The sequence below is a fragment of the Arachis hypogaea genome, chromosome 19 (assembly GCF_003086295.3).
Source record: "Arachis hypogaea cultivar Tifrunner chromosome 19, arahy.Tifrunner.gnm2.J5K5, whole genome shotgun sequence".
Classification (NCBI taxonomy): Eukaryota; Viridiplantae; Streptophyta; class Magnoliopsida; order Fabales; family Fabaceae; genus Arachis; species Arachis hypogaea.
In genome coordinates this window covers 33,476,812-33,500,879 of record NC_092054.1, presented here as the reverse complement: position 1 = coordinate 33,500,879, position 24,068 = coordinate 33,476,812, and the positions used below count along the sequence as shown (strand labels likewise).

The window sequence follows — 24,068 nt, the reverse complement described above, 5'->3', positions numbered from 1 at the left end:
TCACTCTTTGAGCGCTACATTCATTTGAGCCTTGGGTGAGCTTTGCTTCCCTTGGTTGAGGCACGAAAAAGTGAGAGAAAGGGAGCGCTATGCTTGAATTTTTGAGCGCTACTCCTCCTTGTGTGCCTCGTCCGTGTCATAGCATGCACCTAGCTTTTCTCTTGGTGCCCCCTCTTCGAGCCTTGGCCTAGTGCTTTGTTGTGCCTTCCTTTTGGTTGATTTTTGGGCCTTAAAGATGCCTATCACTTGTACTTTAATTTCATTCCAAATATAGATTGATATATATCGTTAGAAAGCTCTAAATATCAGCTTTCCGACGCAACTGAAAGCGCATCAATCGGACATCTATAGCTCAAGTTATGGCCTTTTGAAGGAGGCATGGTCATGCTGTCACAAGGCTTAAAGAAAAACCCAAAAAAGTGAACAAAATTTAACGTAGAGCTCCTTTTAATGAGCGCTAGCCTTTGTTTCTTTCATTCATTGGCTTTCTTGTTAATGTATTACATGCATGCTTTTATTAATGCATTAACATAAAGCTTGATTTTCCAATTGCATTAGAAATGTATGGCTTTAATTAATAATGCTAATGCTTTAACGTTAAAGCATTCATTCATTTAACGCCTTCATTCATTAGCATTAGTAATTAATTATTCCATGCATGCATGCTTTCATTACATTATTACATTTAATTAGTAATGCCAATTACTTAACATAGCATTCATTTATTTCATTCATTTGGCATTATTAATTAAATATTTCATGCATGCATTCATTTCATTCATTCGGTCACTTAATAATTAAATGCATGCATGCATAAGCATTAATGCATGATAGTTCATGATGCTAATGCCAAGGCTCCATGGTCATGGGCCACGCTTTAAAAAGCGTGGCCTAAGGTTCCAAAACGTGCTCAATCTTCAAAGCGTGCCCAAAAATTTCTCTTTTCTTCTTTTTAGCTTATTTTGTGCTTTTTTTGCTTCTTTTTCTTCTTATTTCCTACAAAGTTTATAAAATCAAAAGATCAAAGAAATATACCATTTAAGCACAAAAGAATGCAATATTTAAGCACTAATCATCAATTTCTTGTATGAAAAAGCATAGAAAAGCATGGCATGATGACATGTCATCACAACACCAAACTTAAACCTTTCTTGTCCCCAAGCAAGAAAAAAATCATATAGTACATTTTGACAAACCAAGGTGACAAGAATAGCAACTCAATGTTCATGGTTGGCTAGTTTTCTATACATGCTACAATCACAAAAGAAATGTAAATGATTGATGCTTCTATCTAGCTCATTTTATGAAATCTTTTCCATATATTTCTTCCTTGAAACAAACTTTTCATTTTCTTATTAGCTTCTCCTTTTGGGTTCTTTGCCTCATGAGTTGATAACAAAGCTACGCCTTCTAAATGCTTTGTTTTCAAGTATTACCACTTGATACATAAGCACCATAAGCATTGAATTAGAGGACTTCTTTTAAGCTCATTTGTTTCTTTTCTTAACTCTCTAATCATTGATGCTCAGAGCCTTGAGCTTTGAGAGAGTGCATTTGCACTTGAGCCTAACCTTGACTCTAAGTGTTTTGTTTTCAAGCTTTTTGCTTGATACATAAACACCACAAGTACTTAACAATAAAATTGTCATTGGTACTCAGAGCCTTCAGCTTTCTCATTCTTTCCATTTTTTCTTTTCTTGCCTTAATTTGTAATTGCTTTTTGAAGCTTTTCATGATTTCAAAAGATTTCACAAAATGTTCTAGTTGAAAACTTCAATTAAATAAAATCCAATGCAATTGAGCAACAATTAACCATACTAGCCTTCCAATACTTGTATGCACATGCTAAATTCTTCTTTAATAACCTTGTTTGTTTATGATCATGATACTTTATTGCTTTTGAATTCACAAAACTCAAGTTGGTAGTCATAATGTCACAACAATATGTTGCAAATCAAAATTCGGGCTATGCTTATTCATACCACACATGCATATAGAGAAGATAAAGACAATCATGCAATTTAAAGTGCTGGAAACAAATGAGAGGAAAAGGAACTTTACAACCTTGTAATTCACCTTCTCTACTGTTATCCTTTTCCTTCTATTCTTCCCTTTCCCTTGCCAATACTCAGAATGCTTGCGCATCCTCAAGCAATAATTAGAACAATGGCTATGTGGCTAATGGATCATGAATGTCTTACACAATGAAATGTTAGTAACACATGTGTTTTAAGCAAGCAAAATTAAGGATACCAATCAAGGCACAAGAGACAGAGACATTGTGATTGCAAACATAAAGGGTGTGCATGATACATTGCATAAAGAAAATAAGTGGCACACCAAGCTTAGTGTGACACTTTTTCACTTGGAATTGATGCAAGTATCCAGTATGGATTGGAAACAAATTTTGTTGCATAGCAACACCAAACTTAGAATTAAACCATATGTCAATTTATTTGAACTAAAACTAAGCAAATGAAACTGTTATATGTTAAGTACAATAACCAAGCCAAGGATCTGTCATGAATAAGGATCTCTTGGTGATGTATTAACAAAAACAGTTAATAGAAGAAAGCATTAAAAACAAGGAAATGACTAAAACAAAGAGAAAACTAAAATTGTCTAACTAGAAGAAAGATAACACTGCACAGCATTATGATTATGCAGACAAGTGGTGCTGCTGAATGAGTTGCATAGAAAATAAGTGGCACACCAAACTTAGAATCTTAGGGTGACACTTTCATTTTTGATTTGATGCAATCATCCATAAGGATTGAAAACAAATTGTTGCAGGGCAACACCAAACTTAGAATGTAATCATATGCCAATTTATTGAAATTTAAACAAAGCAGAGAAAGAAAATAAACAAAGCAGACAGAGAGAGTAAATAAAACAAAGAAATGAAATGTTACCTATGGTTGGGTTGCCTCCCAACAAGCGCTCTTTTAGTGTCATTAGCTTGACATGTTGTTCTTCACTTTCTTCCTCTTCTTCCAGTTTGTTAAGAGGAATGACTTCAAAGGGGGAGAAGATTCAGCTATTGCCCCCTGTCTTGCTCTCACCTCAGCAAGCTTTCTTTTGTTAATGGCATGATTGAGCTTGCTTGCTAGATCAGGGGTGGGATTGGTGCTCTTGTTAGTTGCCTTCACTTCTTTGGATTCAAGACTTGGTTGCTGTGTGATTATTGGAGTTTTATCTTCATCCAGAGCCTTTTGAATTGCTGGCTCCATGAGCCCTTCCTCTATGCACTTCTCTGCTTCAATTGAGTGTAACTTCTCTTGATTGTCTTCCTCCATTCCTTCTTCATGACTTTCCATTAAGTCCTTTGGGAGGGAATCTTCATGTTCTATTGTCACTTCAATTAGCTTTTGTGAATATAAAATCCTTGGCTCATGTTCCTCAGCCTTCATTGCAATTTCACTTGACACAGGGACCTTTTGTTCTTGCTCTTCCACTTCCTCACTCACAGATTGTTCTTTATCCTTAATTCTTGGCTCTCCTAAGTTTCTCCTACCTTGCACTAAATGCCCATCCATCTTCTTGAAGAAAATTTCTTTCCATGATTGTTTGTGTTTTTCCAAGAGTTATCCTTGTCTTTCAATGACTTGGCATCGGCTTTCTAAGGATTCTTTGGACCATTGAAGGTAATCCGCAACTGCTAGCTCAAGAGATGAAGGTTGAAAGTGATTTTTGTGACATGGATGTGTTGTGGTAAGGTTGTTTTGAGTGGTATGGAATGAATCTGGTGAGTTAGGGAATGAATTTTGTGAATGTTGAAATGAGTTTTCTATGTAGTGGGATGAATTTTGTGGTTGGTATGGATCGTGGAAGGAACTTTGGGTTGAGTTATAATCAAGTGATGAAGAATTTTTAAATGAGGAACTGGGAGGTGAGGTTGGACAAGTTTGCATAAATAAATTAAAGGCTTGCTCAAGTGATGATGGCTCTTGATAAGTGGAATATGAATTGTCATATGCTTTCTGGTTTTGGTCCTCCCATCCACAATGTGAATCATTGTAGAATTCATCACAGTATGGATCATCTTGTGGCATTGAGGGATAATTTTGCATGAACTCATTGAAAGCATACTCCAGTGATGATGTTTCTTGATGAGTGGAATATGAATCATTGAAATTCCCTTCCCAGCCACGGTTTGTGTAACTGTCACCACAGTATGAGTCACTTTGTGGCTCTGGGAGGTGTTAATGCTCTTTTATTCCTTGGTGATACTCCCAGCCACCATTAGAATAATGACTTGAATCATTTTGTGGTGGTGGGAAATATCCCATATGATTCTCTTGCTCATCTTGTGGTTGTGAGACATCTCCATGGATTGGAGTGCTCAGGATCTGTAATTTGTTGGTGATATTCCCAGCCATCATTAGAAATTGGTGATGGTGGGTAATATCCCATAAAATTTTTTTTATCATAAGATGGTTGAACTCCATTTGAATTTTGTAAAACATATCCCCAATGAAAATTGAAATTCATATCTCAGAGAAGAATTTCTTAGTGAGGCAATAACTCAAACACCTTGGTGTCAATTTAAAACAGAGAACAAAAACAAAAAAATGCTTAATCTAGACTTCTCACCCACTTAATCATTGTCGATCTATATCAATCCCCGGTAACGGCGCCAAAAACTTGATGGGTGAAAATCCGATTTCCATACAAAACTCACCGACAAGTGTACCGGGTCGCATCAAGTTGTAAAACTCACTTAGAGTGAGGTCGATCCCACAGGGATTGATGGATCAAGCAACTTTAGTGGGTGATTAGTTTAGTCAAGCTAACATTGGTGAATTGGATGAAATTGAACTGGCAGAAAGTAAATTGCAATGAATTGTAAATTTTAGAAAGTAAAGTGGACAGAAGCTTAAATTGGCAGAAGCTTAAAGAGCAAGAAAAGTAAATTAGCAAAATCTTGAATGACAAGAAAGATAAATTGCATGAAATGTAAAGGGGGCTGGGTGCTGGAAATTAAAGAAAGCAATGAAGCAAGCAATCAAAGAGATCTTGAGAACAAGTAACAGGAAATTTAAATTGCAGAAAAATTAAATCAAGCTCACAGCAAACTCAAATGCAAATTACAGAGGAAGAAATCATGACTTACCGCAATCACAGGAAATTAAACTTGTAGGAAAAGTAAATCAGATTGAATCATGGACAGAAATGTAAAGTTGTAGAGAAGTAGAAGTGCAGAAGAGTAAATCAAGCTCAATGAAAATGAAACTGTGAAATTTAATTGCAATACTTGAAATGTAAAGTGCAGAAAAATTAAAGTGTTTCAAAGAGAACTTTCTATTCTACCCTACTCCTATTGTTCTCTAGCAGAGCCAGCCTCTTTATGAAAATGAAACAGATGCCTTTATATAGGCTTCACAAAATAAAAATAAAATTGAAATTGAAAACAAATTAAAATTAAATAAAATTCATAATCTAACTGATCCTTGTGCCTTTGAGTGATGTCAATTGGGCCTTGCTTGCTTTGGATTTGAATGAGAGTGGATCCGGATGCATTTGGTGACATGGGTTAGAGTGGCTTGGTGGAGCTCCAGTGGAGCGTTCTATTTGGTGTTGTGAATGTAGCATTCACTTTTTGTTGGTGAGCCTTGGTTGCAATTGCTCCTTGGCCATAGCGTTCACTAAGTGAGCGTTCCGCTCACTCTTAGAGCACTACATTCAGTTGAGCCTTGGGTGAGCTTTGCTTCCCTTGGTTGAGGCACAAAAAAAGTGAGAGAAAGGGAGCGCTATGCTTGAATTTTTGAGCGCTACTCCTCCTTGTGTGCCTCGTCCGTGTCATAGCATGCACCTAGCTTTTTTCTTGGTGCCCCCTCTTCGAGCCTTGGCCTAGTGCTTTGTTGTGCCTTCCTTTTGGTTGATTTTTGGGCCTTAAAGATGCCTATCACTTGTGCTTTAATTTCACGCCAAATATAGATTGCTACATATCGTTGGAAAGCTCTAAATATCAGCTTTCCGACGCAACTAAAAGCGCATCAATCGGACATTTGTAGCTCAAGTTATGGCCTTTTTGAAAGAGGCATGGTCATGCTGTCACAAGGCTTAAAGAAAAACCCAAAAAAGTGAACAAAATTTACCGTAGCGCTCCTTTTAATGAGCGCTAGCCTTTGTTTCTTTCATTCATTGGCTTTCTTATTAATGTATTACATGCATGCTTTTATTAATGCATTAACATAAAGCTTGATTTGCCAATTGCATTAGAAATGTATGGCTTTAATTAATAATGCTAATGCTTTAACGTTAAAGCATTCATTCATTTAACGCCTTCATTCATTAGCATTAGTAATTAATTGTTCCATGCATGCATGCTTTCATTATATTATTACATTTAATTAGTAATGCCAATTACTTAACATAGCATTCATTTAATTCATTCATTTGGCATTATTAATTAAATGTTTCATGCATGCATTCATTTCATTCATTCGGTCACTTAATAATTAAATGCATGCATGCATAAGCATTAATGCATGATAGTTCATGATGCTAATGCCAAGGCTCCATGGTCATGGGCTACGCTTTAAAAAGCGTGGCCTAAGGTTCCAAAATATGCTCAATCTTCAAAGCGTGCCCAAAAATTTCTCTTTTTTTCTTTTTATCTTATTTTGTCTTTTTTTGCTTCTTTTTCTTCTTATTTCCTACAAAGTTTATAAAATCAAAAGATCAAAGAAATATACCATTTAAGCACAAAAGAATGCAATATTTAAGAACTAATCATCAATTTCTTGTATGAAAAAGCACTAGTCATCATGCCATATTTTTCTATGCTTTTTCATACAAGAAATTGATGATTAGTGCTTAAATATTGCATTCTTTTGTGCTTAAATGGTATATTTCTTTGATCTTTTGATTTTATAAACTCTGTAGGAAATAAGAAAAAGAAGCAAAAAAAGCACAAAATAAGCTAAAAAGAAGAAAAGAGGAATTTCGGCACACTTTTGAAGTTTGAGCACACTTTGGACCTTAGGCCACGCTTTAAAAAGCGTGGCCCATAAAAATAAAGCGTGGCGCATCCAAGCTCTCAAGGAGCACTCAAAGTTGCAAACTGAGCGCCCAAGAGGAAGCACCAAATGGTGCAGCACAAGCAAAGGGTAGCGTTTGAAATTGCAAGCGCTACGCTCACATTCTTTACCTTTTTCGTGCCCTCTTGGCAAGGAAGCAAGGCACACAAGGCCAAGCAACACAAGGAAGCACAATGCTCACACCAAGGCTCGAAGAGAGGAACCAAGCAAGGCTGGGCGCATCAATGACAAGGAGGAGTAGCGCTCAAAACTTCAAGCGTAGCGCTCCCTCTTGCTACCTTTTTCGTGCCTCCAAGCCAAGCAAAGCATGCACATCAAGACGCACCAAGCAAAGGCCAAGGAAGGAGCACTCAAAAAAGCGTAGTGCTCCCTTTCCTTCACTTTTTCGTGCCTTTCATGAAGAGCTAACCAAGCTCACCCACTCACCCAAGGAAGCAAGCATCATGTAGCGCTCAAAGAGTGAGCGGAACGCTCACTTAGTGAATGCTATGGATAAGGAGCTAGGCAAGGAGAATTGGCACCAAGGCTCACCAAACCAAGAGTGAACGTAGCGTTCACTATACCAAATGGAGCGCTCCCCTGGAAGGTTCACACACACCTTGACCCATGCCTCCAACCCATGCCACTTGAACCAAAGCCACTCTTGACCCATGCCACTTGAACCAAGCCACCAAATGCATCCGGATCCACTCTCATTCAAATCCAAAGCAAGCAAAGCCCAATATTATCACTCAAAGGCACAAGAGATAGTTAGAATAGGAATTTTATTTAAATTGTAATTTATTTTTAATTTCAATTTCATTTTCATTTTGTAAAGCCTATATAAAGGCATTAATTTCATTTTATTAGGGAGGCTGGCTCTGCTAGAGAGCAATAGGAGTAGGAGTAGAATAGAGAGCTCTTTGTTTAAATTTTCCTTTGTGAACTTGAGAATTGAAACTGAGATTTGGGATTTCTTTTCTTTTCTGTTTCATTTCCCTTCCTCTGCAATTTCCTTTCTGTTTTGATCGAGAGAGCATTGAGCTTTTGGCTTTCTTTCTGTGTTTGCTATTTCATTGAAATTGTTAATTTCTCTTTGAGATTTCAGAATTGATCTAAGTCTTCTTGCTGATTTACTTTTCTGCTACAATCTCCTTCTCTGTGATTTTTACTTTCTGTTCCTATTGCTCCCAATTTATTTTCCTGAACTTTTGTTCCTCTGCACTTTACATTTGAGCTACTGTGATCAGAATTTAATTTTCCTACACTTTAAATTTCCTATCACTTCTTCTCAAGATCTCTTCAATTGCTTGCTTTACTGCTTTCATTTAATTTTTCAGCACCCAGACCCCTTTACATTTCATGCAATTTACTTTTTTTGTCATTCAAGATTCTGCCAATTTACATTCCTTGCTCTTTACGTTTATGCTCATTTACTTTCTGCAACTTTAAATTTCTTGTCATTTACATTCTGTTGGTCACTTTTCACCCAATTCACCAATGTTAGCTTGACTAAACTAATCACCCACTAAAGTTGCTTGATCCATCAATCCCTGTGGGATCGACCTCACTCTAAGTAAGTTTTACTACTTGATGCGACCCGGTACACTTGCTGGCGAGTTTTGTGTGGAATCGCTTTTCCACCCATCAAGTTTTTGGCGCCGTTGCTGGGGATTGATTTAGATCAACAATGATTAAGTGGGTGAGAAGTCTAGATTAAGCATTTTCTTTTTTTTTGTTTTCTGTTTTAAGCCGACACCAAGGTGTTTGAGTTATTACCTCACTAAGAAATTCTTCTCTGAGATATGAATTTCAATTTTTATTGGTGTTGTGCTTTACAAAATTCAAATGGAGTTCAACTCATCTTGTGATCAAACAACTTTTATGGGATATTATTACCCACCATCACCAATTTCTAATGATGACTGGGAATATCACCAACAAATTACAGATCCTGAGCACTCCAATCCATGGAGATATGTCTCAGAACCACAAGATGAGCAAGAGAACCATATGGGATATTTCTCACCACCACAAAATGATTTAAGTCATTCTTCTAATGGTGGCTGGGAGTATCACCAAGGAATGAAAGAGCAAGAACACCTCCCAGAGCCACAAGATGACTCGTACTGCTCTAACAATTACTCATATTGTGGCTGGGAAAGTCAAAATCAAAGGAATCTTGAGGATCCATACTTTGTTCATTAAGAAACATCATCACTGGAGTGTGCTTTCAATAAATTCATGCAAAATTGTCCCTCAATGCCATAAGATGATCCATACTGTGATGAATTCTATAATGATTCACATTGTGGATGGGAGGACCAAAACCAGAAAGCATATTACAATTCATATTCCACTTATCAAGAGCCATCATCACTTGAGCAAGCCTTTAATTCATTTATGCAAACTTGTCCAACCTCACCTCCCATTTCCTTATTTGAAAATTCTTCATCACTTGATTATAACTCAACCCAAAGTTCCCTCCATGATCCATACTAACCACAAAATTCATCCCACTACACAGAAAACTCATTTCAACATTCACAAAATTCTTTCCCTAACTCACTAGATTTATTCCATACCACTCAAAACAACCTCATCACAATATATCCATATCTACAAAACCACTCTCAACCTTCATCTCTTGAGCTAGCAGTTAAGGATTACCTTCAATGGTCTAAAGAATCCTTAGAAAGTCGATGCCAAGTCATTGAAAGACAAGGACAACTCTTGGAAAAACACAAACAATCATAGAAAGAAATCCTCTTCAAGAAGATGGATGGGCATTTAGAGCAAGGCAGGAGAAACTTAGGAGAGCCAAGAATTGAGGATAAAGAACAATCTGTGAGTGAGGAAGTGGAAGAGCAAGAACAAAAGGTCCCTGTGTCAAGTGAAATTGCAATGAAGGATGAGGAACATGAGCCAAGGATTTTATATTCACAAAAGCTAATTGAAGTGACAATAGAACATGAAGATTCCCTCCCAAAGGACTTAATGGAAAGTCGTGAAGAAGGTATGGAGGAAGACAATCAAGAGAAGTCACACTCAATTGAAACAGAAAAGTGCATAGAGGAAGGGTGGTGCACGAAATTGTGATTTCCAGGCTCGAACAAATCCTGGTAATGGCTCCAAAGCTTGGTGCTCTGATCTTAATTCATAATTGTCACAACTTCGATACAACTAACCAGCAAGTGCACTGGGTCGTCCAAGTAATACCTTACGTGAGTAAGGGTCGAATCCCACGGAGATTGTTGGTATGAAGCAAGCTATGGTCACCTTGTAAATCTCAGTCAAGCAGATATAAAGTGATAATGGTGTTTTCGAATTTAATATAATAAGATAGGGATAGAAATACTTATGTAAATCATTGGTAGGAATTTCAGATAAGCGAATGGAGATGCTTTTCGTTCCTCTGAACCTCTGCTTTCCTGCTATCTTCATCCAATCAGTCTTACTCCTTTCCATGGCTGGCTTTATGTGATACATCACCACTGTCAATGGCTACTTTCGGTCATCTCTCGGGAAAATGATCCAATGCCCTGTCACGGCACGGCTAATCGTCTGGAGGCATCACCCTTGTCAATGGCTTCATCTTATCCTCTCAGTGAATAATATGCTCACGCACCCTGTCACGGCACGGCTATTCATCTGTCGGTTCTCGATCATGCTGGAATAGGATTTACTATCCTTTTGCGTCTGTCACTAACGCCCTGCAATCGCGAGTTAGGAGCTCGTCACAGTCATTCAATCATTGAATCCTACTCGGAATACCACAGACAAGGTTTAGACTTTCCGGATTCTCTTGAATGCCGCCATCATTCTAGCTTACGCCACGAAGATTCTGGTTAGGAGATCTAAGAGATACTCATTCTAGCTTAATTCATGTAGAACAGAAGTGTTTGTCAGGCACGCGTTCATGAGGGAGAAGGATGATGACCGTCACACATAATCATCACCTTCATCACGTTCTTGGGTACGAATGGATATCTTAGAAGCGAAATAAGAAGAATTGAATAGAAAACAGTAGTACTTTGCATTAATCTTTGAGGAACAGCAGAGCTCCACACCTTAATCTATGGAGTGTAGAAACTCTACCGTATGAAAATACATAAGTGAAGGTCCAGGCATGGCCGAGATGGCCAGCCCCCAAAACGTGATCACAGGATCAAAATACAATCCAGGATGCCTAATACAATAGTAAGAGGTCCTACTTATAATAAACTAGCTACTAGGGTTTACATGAGTAAGTAATTGATGTATAAATCCACTTCCGGGGCCCACTTTGTGTGTGTTTGGCCTGAGCTTAAGTGTTGCACGTGCAGAGGCCATTTGTGGAGTTGAACGCCAGTTTCTGTGCCAGTTTGGGCGTTCAACTCTGGTTTTGGATCCTTTTTTGGCGCTGGACGCCAGATTTGGGCAGAAGGCTGGCGTTGAACGCCAGTTTACGTCGTCTATTCTTGGCCAAAGTATGGACTATCATATATTTCTGGAAAGCCCTGGATGTCTACTTTCCAACGCAATTGGAAGAGCACCATTTCGAGTTCTGTAGCTCCAGAAAATCCACTTTGAGTGCAGGGAGGTCAGAATCCAACAGCATCAGCAGTCCTTTTTCAACCTCTGAATCTGATTTCTGCTCAAGTCCCTCAATTTCAGCCAGAAAATACCTGAAATCACAGAAAAACACACAAACTCATAGTAAAGTCCAGAAATGTGAATTTAACATAAAAACTAATGAAAACATCCCTAAAAGTAACTAGATCCTACTAAAAACATACTAAAAACAATGCCAAAAAGCGTATAAATTATCCGCTCATCACAACACCAAACTTAAATTGTTGCTTGTCCCTAAGCAACTGAAAATCAAGTAGGATAAAAAGAAGAGAATATACTATAAATTCCAAACTATCAATGAAACAGAGCTTCAATCATATGAGCGGGACTTATAGCTTTTTGCCTCTTGAATAGTTTTGGCATCTCACTCTATCCATTGAGGTTCAGAATGATTGGCATCTATAGGAACTTCAGATTTCGAATAGTGTTATTGACTCTCCTAGTTCAGTATGATGATTCTTGAACACAGCTTCTTTATGAGTCTTGGCCGTGGCCCTAAGCACTTTGTTTTCCAGTATTACCACCGGATACATAAATGCCACAGACACATAATTGGGTGAACCTTTTCAGATTGTGACTCAGCTTTGCTAAAGTCCCCAATTAGAGGTGTCCAGGGTTCTTAAGCACACTCTTTGTTTTTGCTTTGGACCTTGACTTTAACCGCTCAGTCTCAAGTTTTCACTTGACACCTACACGCCACAAGCACATGGTTAGGGACAACTTGGTTTAGCCGCTTAGACCAGGATTTTATTCCTTTAGGCCCTCCTATCCACTGATGCTCAAAGCCTTGGGATCCTTTTTTATTTGCCCTTGCCTTTTGGTTTTAAGGATTATTGGCTTTTTCTGCTTGCTTTTTCTTTTTTTCTTTCTATTTTTTTTTCGCCTATTTTTTTCTTCTATTTTTTTATGCAAGCTTTGTTCTTTGCTGTTTTTTCTTGCTTCAAGAATCATTTTTATGATTTTTCAGATTATCAAATAACATGTCTCCTAGTCATCATTCTTTCAAGAGCCAACATATTTAACATTCTTAAACAACAACTTCAAAAGACATATGCACTGTTCAAGCATACATTCAGAAAACAAGAAGCATTGTCACCACATCAATATGATTAAACTAAGTTCAAGGATAAATTCGAAACTCATGTACTTCTTATTCTTTTTGAATTAAAACATTTTTCATTTAAGAGAGGTGATGGATTCATAGGACATTCATATCTTTAAGACAAAGTTACTAACTACTAATGATCATGTAATGAAGACACAAACATGGATAAGCACATAACATAGAAAACGAAAAACAGAAGAAAGAAGAACAAGGAATGAATCCACCTTAGTGATGTCCTTGAGCTCTTCTATGTCTCTTCCTTGTCTTTGCTGCTCCTCCTTCATTGCTTTTAGATCTTCTCTGATTTCACGAAGGATGATAGAGTGCTCTTGATGTTCCACCCTTAGTTGCTTCCAATAATTGTGTGGAAGAAAATGTATCCCCTAAGGTATCTCAGGGATCTCTTGATTTGCAGTTAAATGTTCTACCACTGAGCTATAGACCCTTGATGGAAGCTTTTGTCTTCCCTTTCCTCTTTCTAGAGGTTTCTCTGGCCTTAGGTGCCATCAATGGTTATGGAAAAAAACAAAAAAGCTATGCTTTTACCACACCAAACTTAGAATGTTGCTCGCCCTCGAGCAAAAGAAGAAAGAATAGGAGAAGAAGAAGAAGATATGGAGGAGATGGAGGGATCTGTGTATGGATGTGAGTGTTGAATGGAGAACAGAAGGGATGGTCATGAATGTAGAGAGAGAGGGTGAGGTGGGTGGGAATCCTGTGGGATTCACAGATCCTGAGATGATCCTGTGGTGTCCACAGATCTTGAGGTGATCCTGTGGTGTCCACAGATCCTGAGGTGTCAAGGCATTTATATCCCTGCACCAATTTAGGCATGTAAAATGCCCTTGCACACAACTCTGGGCGTTCAGCGCCAGGTTGGTGGCCATTTTGGGCGTTCAGCGCCCATTTGCTGCCTTTTCTGGCGTTGAACGCCAGAACCATGCCTGTTCTGGCGTTCAGCGCCCAGAAGCTGCCCATTTTGGGCGTTCAGCGCCAGAACTATGCTCTGTTCTGGCGTTTGAACGCCAGACAGGTGCTCCTCCAGGGTGTGATTTTTCTTCTGCTGTTTTTTTGATTCCGTTTTCAATTTTTATATTTATTTTGTGACTCCACATGATCATGAACCTAAGAAAACATGAAAAACAATAAAAATAAGAATTAGATAAACATTGGGTTGCCTCCCAACAAGCGCTTCTTTAATGTCAATAGCTTGACAGTGGGCTCTCATGGAGCCTCACAGATGTGCAGAGCTTTGTTGAGACTCTCCAACACCAAACTTAGAGTTTGACTGTGGGGGCTCTGGTTGACTCTGCTTTGAGAGAAGCTTTTTCTGCTTCCTCTCCATGGTTGCAGAGGGAGATCCTTGAGTTTTAAACACAAGGGAGTCCTCATTCCATTGAAGGAATATTTCACCTCTGTCAATATCAATCACAGCTCTTGCTGTGGCCAGGAAAGGTCTTCCTAGGATGATGGATTCATCCTCTTCCTTTCCAGTATCCAGGACTATGAAATCAGCAGGTATGTAAAGGCCCTCAACCTTTACTAATACATCTTCTACTTGTCCATAAGCCTGTTTTCTTGAGCTGTCTGCCATCTCTAGTGAGATTTTAGCAGCTTGCACCCCATAGATTCCCAGTTTCTCTATTACAGAGAGGGGCATGAGGTTTATTCCTGAACCAAGGTCACACAGAGCCTTAAAGATCATGGTGCCTATGGTACAGGGTATTATGAACTTTCCAGGATCCTGTCTCTTCTGAGGCAATGTCAGTTGATCCAGATCACTTAGTTCATTGATGAACAAGGGAGGTTCAACTTCCCAAGTATCAATGCCAAATAATTTGGCATTCAGCTTCATGATTGCACCAAGAAACTTGGCAGTTTGCTCTTCAGTAACATCCTCGTTCTCTTCAGAAGAGGAATATTCATCAGAGTTCATGAAGGGCATAAGGAGGTTCAATGGAATCTCTATGGTCTCTAGATGAGCCTCAGAGTCCTTTGGTTCCTCAGAGGGAAGCTCCTTATTGATCACTGGACGTCCCAGGAGGTCTTCCTCCTTGGGATTCGCGTCCTCTCCTCTCCTCACAAGTTCGGCCATGGCGCTTATGTCAATGTCCTTGCACTCTCCTTTTGGGTTCTCTTCTGTATTGCTTGGGAGAATACTAGGAGGGATTTCAGTGATCCTTTTACTCAGCTGGCCCACTTGTGCTTCTAGATTTCTAATGGAAGACCTTGTTTCATTCATGAAACTTACAGTGGCCTTAGATAGATCAGAGACTAGATTTGCTAAATTAGAAGCATTTTGTTCAGAGTTCTCTGTCTGTTGCTGAGTTGATGATGGAAAAGGCTTGCTATTGCTAAACCTGTTTCTTCCACCATTATTAAAGCCTTGTTGGGGCTTTTGATCCTTCCATGAGAAATTTGGATGATTTCTCCATGTTGAGTTATAGGTGTTTCCATAAGGTTCACCTAAGTAATTTACCTCTGCTATTGCAGGGTTCTCAGGATCATAGGCTTCTTCTTCAGAAGATGCCTCTTGAGTACTGTTGGATGCAGCTTGCATTCCATGCAGACTTTGAGAAATCATATTGACTTGCTGAGTCAATATTTTGTTCTGAGCTAATATGGCATTCAGAGTATCAACTTCAAGAACTCCCTTCTTCATAGGCGTCCCATTACTCACAGGATTCCTTTCAGAAGTGTACATGAACTGGTTATTAGCAACCATGTCAATGAGTTCTTGAGCTTCTGCAGGCGTTTTCTTTAGGTGAATGGATCCACCTGCAGAGGTATCCAATGACATCTTAGATAACTCAGACAGACCATCATAGAATATATCCAGGATGGTCCATTCTGAAAGCATGTCAGAAGGACACTCTTTGGTCAACTGTTTGTATCTTTCCCAAGCTTCATAGAGGGATTCACCTTCTTTTTGCCTGAAGGTTTGAACATCAGCTCTAAGCTTGCTCAGCTTTTGAGGAGGAAAGTACTTGGCTAAGAAAGCCGTGACCAGCTTATCCCAAGAGTTCAGGCTGTCTTTAGGTTGAGAATCCAACCATAATCTAGCTCTGTCTCTTACAGCAAAAGGGAAAAGCATGAGCCTGTAGACTTCAAGATCTATTCCATTAGTCTTAACAGTATCACATATCTGCAAGAATTCAGTTAAGAACTGAAAAGGATCTTCAGATGGAAGTCCATGAAACTTGCAGTTCTGCTGCATCAGAGAAACTAATTGAGGTTTCAGCTCAAAGTTGTTTGCTCCAATGGCAGGAATGGAGATGCTTCTTCCATGTAAATTGGAATTAGGTGCAGTAAAGTCACCAAGCATCTTCCTTACATTATTATTATTTTCGGCTGCCATCTCCTCTTCTTGTTTGAAAATTCCTAACAGGTGCTTACTAGTTAGTTGTAATTCAGAGTCCTTTCAGGTTCTGGATCTGCTTCAACAAGAATATTCTTGTCCTTGCTCCTGCTCATATGACAAAGAAGAAGGCACAGAAAAGTAATAATAATAGAGATCCTCTTTTTTTTTTTTGAATGAGGGAGAGATGTTAGTAGATGAATAAAAAAAATAGAAGGAGATGAGAGAGAAGAGAATTTTCGAAAATAATTTTTGAAAAAGAGTTAGTGATTTTTGAAAATAGTTTTTGAAAAATGTTAGTAATTTTCAAAAATTAAGATTTAAAAATAAAAAAAGTTAATAAATTAAAAAGAAATTTTGAAAAAGGGGAAAGATATTTTCGAAAAATGAGAGAGAGAATTAGTTAGGTAGTTTTGAAAAAGTTAAGGAACAAACAAAAAGTTAGTTAGTTAGTTGAAACAAATTTTGAAAAGATAAGAAGTTAGGAAGTTAGAAAAGATATTTTGAAAAGATATTTTTTTGAAAAATATAAGATAAGTAGATATTTTTGAAAAGATATGATTGAAATTAGTTTTGAAAAAGATTTGATTTTTAAAATCTCAATTAATGACTTGATTCATAAGAAATCACAAGATATGATTCTAGAACTCAAAGTTTGAATCTTTCTTAACAAGCAAGTAACAAACATCAAATTTTTTAATCAAAACATTAATTGATTATGTCATTTTCAAAAATTATGATATAAAATAAGAAAAAGATTTTTGAAAAATTATTTTTTTGGAATTTTCAAAAATAACCATGAATTTTGAAAAAGATTTTGAAAAAGATAAGATTTTCAAATTGAAAATTTGATTTGACTCATGAGAAACAATTTGATTTTTAAAAATTTTTGAAAAAGTCAACTCAATTTTCGAATTTGATGAGAGAAAAAGGGAAAGATATTTTTTTTTTATTTTTGAATTTTTTTATGAAAAACATGAAAATTATGCAATGCATGAAATTTTTAGATCAAAACAATGAATGCATGCAAGAATGCTATGAATGTCAAGATGAACACCAAGAACACTATGAATGTCAAGATGAACATCATAGACACAATTTTGAAAAATTTTTAATGCAAATAGAACATGCAAGACACCAAACTTAGAAATTTTTCATATTTAGACTCTAACAAACGAAAAATGCACATGAAAAACAACTAAAGATGCAAAACAAGAAAACATCAAGATCAAACAAGAAGACTTACCAAGAACAACTTGAAGATCATGAAGAACACTATGAATGCATGATATTTTCGAAAAATGCAAGATGCATATGCAATTGACACCAAACTTATGATATGACTCAAGACTCAAACAAGAAACAGAAAAATATTTTTGATTTTTATGATTTTCTAATTTTTTTGGTAATTAATTTTTTTTTTCGAAAATTATTGTGAAAATTAAAAAATAAGGATTCCAAAATTTTTAATATGAATTCCACGAATCTTGCCATGTTAGTCTTAAAGCTCCAATCAAAGGGTCAGGCATGGCTTAATAGCCAGCCAAGCTTCAACATATAATTACATGGACTGGAGTGATTAGTTGAATACCAATCCCAAAGCAGTTTGGGTATGGCTTTACAGCCAGAAAGGATTCAACATGTTTCATGAAACACTAGAATTCATTCTTAAAAATCCTGAAGAAAAATATATTTTTGAAAACATTTTTTTTTTCGAAAACAAAGAAGAAAAATTTGAAAGATTTTTGAAAACTTTTTTTTTTTTTGAAAACTAAAACAAAAAGAAAATTACCTAATCTGAGCAACAGGATGAACCGTCAGTTGTCCATACTCGAACAATCCCCGGCAACGGCGCCAAAAACTTGGTGCACGAAATTGTGATTTCCAGGCTCGAACAAATCCTGGTAATGGCTCCAAAGCTTGGTGCTCTGATCTTAATTCATAATTGTCACAACTTCGATACAACTAACCAGCAAGTGCACTGGGTCGTCCAAGTAATACCTTACGTGAGTAAGGGTCGAATCCCACGGAGATTGTTGGTATGAAGCAAGCTATGGTCACCTTGTAAATCTCAGTCAGGCAGATATAAAGTGATAATGGTGTTTTCGAATTTAATATAATAAGATAGGGATAGAAATACTTATGTAAATCATTGGTAGGAATTTCAGATAAGCGAATGGAGATGCTTTTCGTTCCTCTGAACCTCTGCTTTCCTGCTATCTTCATCCAATCAGTCTTATTCCTTTCCATGGCTGGCTTTATGTGATACATCACCACTGTCAATGGCTACTTTCGGTCATCTCTCGGGAAAATGATCCAATGCCCTGTCACGGCACGGCTAATCGTCTGGAGGCATCACCCTTGTCAATGGCTTCATCTTATCCTCTCAGTGAATAATATGCTCACGCACCCTGTCACGGCACGGCTATTCATCTGTCGGTTCTCGATCATGCTGGAATAGGATTTACTATCCTTTTGCGTCTGTCACTAACGCCCTGCAATCGCGAGTTAGGAGCTCGTCACAGTCATTCAATCATTGAATCCTAATCGGAATACCACAGACAAGGTTTAGACTTTCCGGATTCTCTTGAATGCCGCCATCATTCTAGCTTACGCCACGAAGATTCTGGTTAGGAGATCTAAGAGATACTCATTCTAGCTTAATTCATGTAGAACAGAAGTGTTTGTCAGGCACGCGTTCATGAGGGAGAAGGATGATGAGCGTCACACATAATCATCACCTTCATCACGTTCTTGGGTGCGAATGGATATCTTAGAAGCGAAATAAGAAGAATTGAATAGAAAACAGTAGTACTTTGCATTAATCTTTGAGGAACAGCAGAGCTCCACACCTTAATCTATGGAGTGTAGAAACTCTACCGTATGAAAATACATAAGTGAAGGTCCAGGCATGGCCGAGATGGCCAGCCCCCAAAACGTGATCACAGGATCAAAATACAATCCAGGATGCCTAATACAATAGTAAGAGGTCCTATTTATAATAAACTAGCTACTAGGGTTTACATGAGTAAGTAATTGATGTATAAATCCACTTCCGGGGCCCACTTGGTGTGTGTTTGGCCTGAGCTTAAGTGTTGCACGTGAAGAGGCCATTTGTGGAGTTGAACGCCAGTTTTTGTGCCAGTTTGGGCGTTCAACTCTGGTTTTGGATCCTTTTTTGGCGCTGGACGCCAGATTTGGGCAGAAGGCTGGCGTTGAACGCCAGTTTACGTCGTCTATTCTTGGCCAAAGTATGGACTATCATATATTGCTGGAAAGATCTGGATATCTACTTTCCAACGCAATTAGAAGCGCGCCATTTCGAGTTCTGTAGCTCCAGAAAATCCACTTTGAGTGCAGGGAGGTCAGAATCCAACAGCATCAGCAGTCCTTTTTCAACCTCTGAATCTGATTTCTGCTCAAGTCCCTCAATTTCAGCCAGAAAATACCTGAAATCACAGAAAAACACACAAACTCATAGTAAAGTCCAGAAATGTGAATTTAACATAAAAACTAATGAAAACATCCCTAAAAGTAACTAGATCCTACTAAAAACATACTAAAAACAATGCCAAAAAGCGTATAAATTATCCGCTCATCAAAGGGCTCATGGAACCACCAATTCAAAAGGCTCTGGATGAAGATAAAACTCCAATAATCTTACAGCAACTAAGTCTTGAATCCAAATAAGTGAAGGCAACTAACAAGAATACCAATCCTACCCCTGATCCAGCATGCAAGCTCAATCAAGCCATTAACAAAAGAAAGCTTGTTGAGGAGAGACCAAGACAGGGGACACTAGCTGGTTCATCTCTCCCCTTGAGGTCATTCCTCTTAACAAACTGGAAGAAGAGGAAGAAAGTGAAGAAAAACATGTCAAGCTAACGACACTAAAAGAGCTCTTGTTGGGAGGCAACCCAACCTTAGGTAGCATTTCATTTCTCTGCTTGGTTTATTTTCTTTCTTTGCTTGGTTTGAATTTCAATAAATTGGCATATGATTACATTCTAAGTTTGGTGTTGCCCTACAACAATTTGTTTTCAATCCTTATGGATGATTGCATCAAATCAAAAATGAAAGTGTCACACTAAGATTCTAAGTTTGGTGTGCCACTTATTTTCTATGCAAAAAATTCAGCAACACCACTTGTCTACATAATCATAATGCCTCTGCAGTGTTATTCTTTTCTTTTAGTTTGACATTTTGTTATTCTGTTTACTTTAGTTATTCCTTTGTTTTTAATGTTTTCATTTATTTTTCTCCTTAATTGTTTTTGTTAAATACCTCACCAAGAAATCCTTATTCATGATAGATTCTTTGCTTGGTGATTGTATTTAGCATATAACAGTTCCCTTTATTTAGTTTTAGTTAAATAAATTGACATATGGTTGCATTCTAAGTTTGGTGTTTGATAAACCACTATTTTATGGTTTATATTGTGTTTAATTATGTGGTTTTATCATGATCTTTACCCACTTATTCATTAAATAAGCATGCATTCATAATTCCTTCCTAAAGTTATTGCATGATTGAAAACTTGCTTCCTAGAGACTTTTAATTATGTATTTTATTTCTCCTTTATTCCATTCGATGCCGTGATCTGTGTGTTAAGTGTTTCAGGCTTTATAGGGCATGAATGAGTTAGAGATTGGAAAGGAAGCTTGCAAAAAATGGAAGAAACACAAGAAATTGAGGAGGTGACCAGCGAGAAGCGACGCAGCCGCATGGATGACGCGACCGCGCGGAAGAGAGGAAATCGCAATCACGCGGCCGCATGGATGACGCGACCGCGTGAATTGGAAAATGCACAAGTGACGCGGAGGCATGGACGACGCGCCCGCGTGGCAAAGCAAAACGCCGAGTGACACGTCCGCCTGAATGACGCGATTGCGTGACGTGCGCGATCTGCATAATCTGCAGAATCGTTGGGGGCAATTTCGGGCCCTATTTTGACCCAGTTTTTGGCCCAGAAAAGCAGACTAGAGCCAGGGAACATGCAGAAACCAACAACAACATTCATTCCACATAGTTTTAGTTTTTAGATCTAGTTTTTCTCTCCTCTAGGTTTTCTCTCTACACATTCATAGTTTTTAGGATTTGTTATTTTCATTGTTTTTGCATTGGGATATTGAGAAGAGTTATTGCCTCATCAAGACTTCGACATTCTAGTTCGTTCTCTTTACTTGTCTCGTACTCTTCCATGTTCCTTAATTTACTTCATTTTACTATTGGATTATTTTAGCATTTATTAATACAAGAATTACTTTTATTTTTAATTAATCTTTTGATCATTATTTATCATGTCTTTCTTTAATTCCCTTTCTTATGTTATGAATTTTACATTTACAATGAGCGAGTAGTTCCCTAACTTGATGGGGAGTTGATTGAAAGGAACCCTTGAGTTGGGATGCTCAAGAGAAAGATTGTAATTGGGTTTATTGTTGGATTGCTCTCTAGTCACTAACACCAATCCTCCCAAGAGCGGATTGGAACTTGTGGATAGAAACATCATTCCAACTTGTTTAACTTTCCCTTACTTAGTGAGGGACAACTAAACATAATAACCCTCAATTGTCAATTAAGCTTGAGAGTACTCCAACAAGAATAGGGCTTCCAGCTAATCAACTCCCAGTCAAGGCTTTTATTTAAATTTATATAAATTCTCTAATTTAATTTTCTGCCATTCAACTCAAACCTTTTTGAAAACATCTGATTAATAAAATAGCACACTTTTCTGCAACTCGTTGGGAGACGACCTGGGACTCATACTCCCAGTATTTTAATTTTAATTTTTGTGACACCCTTCTAAATTGATAAGCGGATTTCTGGTTGGTTGAGAACTATACTTGAAACGCATATTTTATAATCATTCTTAACTCGCCAATTTTCGCCCACATCAATTTTTGGCGCCGTTGCCGGGGAGTTGCAATAGAGTGCTAAAGTTATTGATTGGATTTTATTTATTTGCAATTTATTTTATTTTACTACTATGAGCTGCTTGTTTCTTTTGTTGGATGACGCGTTCGCTTCCTGACCCAAGCTTGCTAGTATTCGATCCTGAGATTGAAAGAAATATTTCACGAATAAGGCAAGCTCGGCGTCGGTTAGTCCTCTCTGAGGGCGGATCTGAAACGTCACTTGAGAAAGAAACCAGCCCCCGTTCTACTGATTTAGTTATTTTACGTGCAGGTAACATGGCAGCAGCTAGGAGAGTTACTATCCAGGAGGCTGGAGCCCCTGATTTTACAATGCAACCATTTCAAGCGCATCACCCAACGGTGGCTACAGACTTTGAAATAAAGACCGCACTGCTCAATTTGATGCCCAAGTTTTATGGCTTGCCTACTCAAGATCCTATCAAGCACCTGAGAGATTTTCAAGCAACCTGTTCTACTGTCAGGCGTGATGGTGCGGATGAAACTTCAATTTTGCTGAAAGCTTTCCCGTTTTCTCTTGAGAGAAAGGCAAGAGAGTGGTACTACACTCAACCAACAGCAATTGTATCCAACTGGGTTACACTGAGAAGAAAATTCTTGGAAAAGTTCTTTCCAGCTGAAGTTACTGATAAACTGAGGAAAGATATTTCCATGATTGTTCAGGATGATTCTGAAACTCTCTATGAGTACTGGGAGCACTTCAATAATCTTCTGGAAGCTTGCCCCCACCATATGATTGATAAGATAGTGTTACTCGGTTATGTCACACAGGGCATGAGGCCCCAAGATAAGACCACATTGGAAAGTGCTAGCAATGGGTCTATGAAAAAGTACAAGACCACTGATGAGGCATGGTAATTGATCAGTGACTTAGCTGAATCTACTAGGAATCACAAGCAGAAACAAGGCCGTTCAAAAGCCGTTGCAGAAGTATCCTCTAGCAGAGAGACTGCTGCTTTAACTCAGAGTATCTGTGAAATGACTAACTTGCTGAAGCAGATGCAATTGAATCAACAACAAGTTCAGCAAGCTCAACCTTCTCCAGCACAGCAAAACCAAGAGTTAGTCCCATAAAAAGTTTGCGGAATCTGTGCTGATTATAGCCATTATACTGATGAATGTCCGCAGCTCCAGCAGGAAGACAACACCGTGGCAGCCACTCATAACTTCTATGACCGCCCCAACCAAGGGTACAATCAAGGTGGCAACTACAGCCATGGATGGCAGGACAATTCTAACCAGAATTGGAGGGACAACAACAACAGAGGAGGCAGAGATAATCAGGGATATCAGAGGTGCAATAATAATAATAACAGGCAGCAGAATCAGAATCAGCCTTATAGAGCACCTCACCTAAGGCAATCCCAAGGACCACAGAATACCCTACAGCAGACCTCTCAAATTACCTATCTTTCTTCATCTGCTAATGATGACTTACTACAATCAATTGATCGGAGACAGCAGACCATAGAAAATAACATTAATGCCACTCTGAATAGTCTTAATGCTATTTTGCAAGCTCTTGTCTTACAGATTGGTTCAATGAATAACTCCAATAATCAACCTTTGAGCTCCAGTGGAATTCCCTCTCAACCATTACCCAATCCCAAGGGTGGTATTAATGCCATCACCCTAAGGTCCGGAACTACACTGCAGGAGAGGAACCAGGAGGAGCCAAGCTCACCAGAACACGCCTCAACTGAAGAGGTAGTGGAAATAGAAGATGTTGAAGAGGAAGAAGACATACAGGACATAGCTGAAAAAGAAAAAGCTCGACCACAGGAGGAAGCATCAAAAGGCGCAGACACTGCAGAAGACACCACTCCTATTCCATTTCCACAACTTGCAAGGAAGCCCAGGAAGCAGCTGGAACCTGATCCCAAAATGGTAGAGATATTCAAAAAGGTTGAGGTAACTGTTCCTCTATTTGATGTTATTCAACAGGTACCTAAGTATGCAAAGTTTCTAAAAGATTTATGTATACATAAAGACAAAATTAATGAATTAGAGACTATTCCTTTAAGAAGTTCCAT

General features: G+C 38.2%; 2 non-coding genes across 2 annotated transcripts; one reads left to right on the top strand and one right to left on the bottom strand.

The window, feature by feature from the left end:
- Window positions 1-15,595: 15,595 nt before the first annotated feature.
- On the top strand, window positions 15,596-15,703 carry LOC112781770 (small nucleolar RNA R71). Its single transcript, XR_003192530.1, has one exon. It is a non-coding gene; the product is annotated as a small nucleolar RNA R71 (small nucleolar RNA).
- A 6,962-nt stretch (window positions 15,704-22,665) lies between these two features.
- LOC112781333 (small nucleolar RNA R71) lies at window positions 22,666-22,773 on the bottom strand. The gene has a single exon (XR_003192116.1). It is a non-coding gene; the product is annotated as a small nucleolar RNA R71 (small nucleolar RNA).
- Between the last annotated feature and the right edge of the window lie 1,295 nt (window positions 22,774-24,068).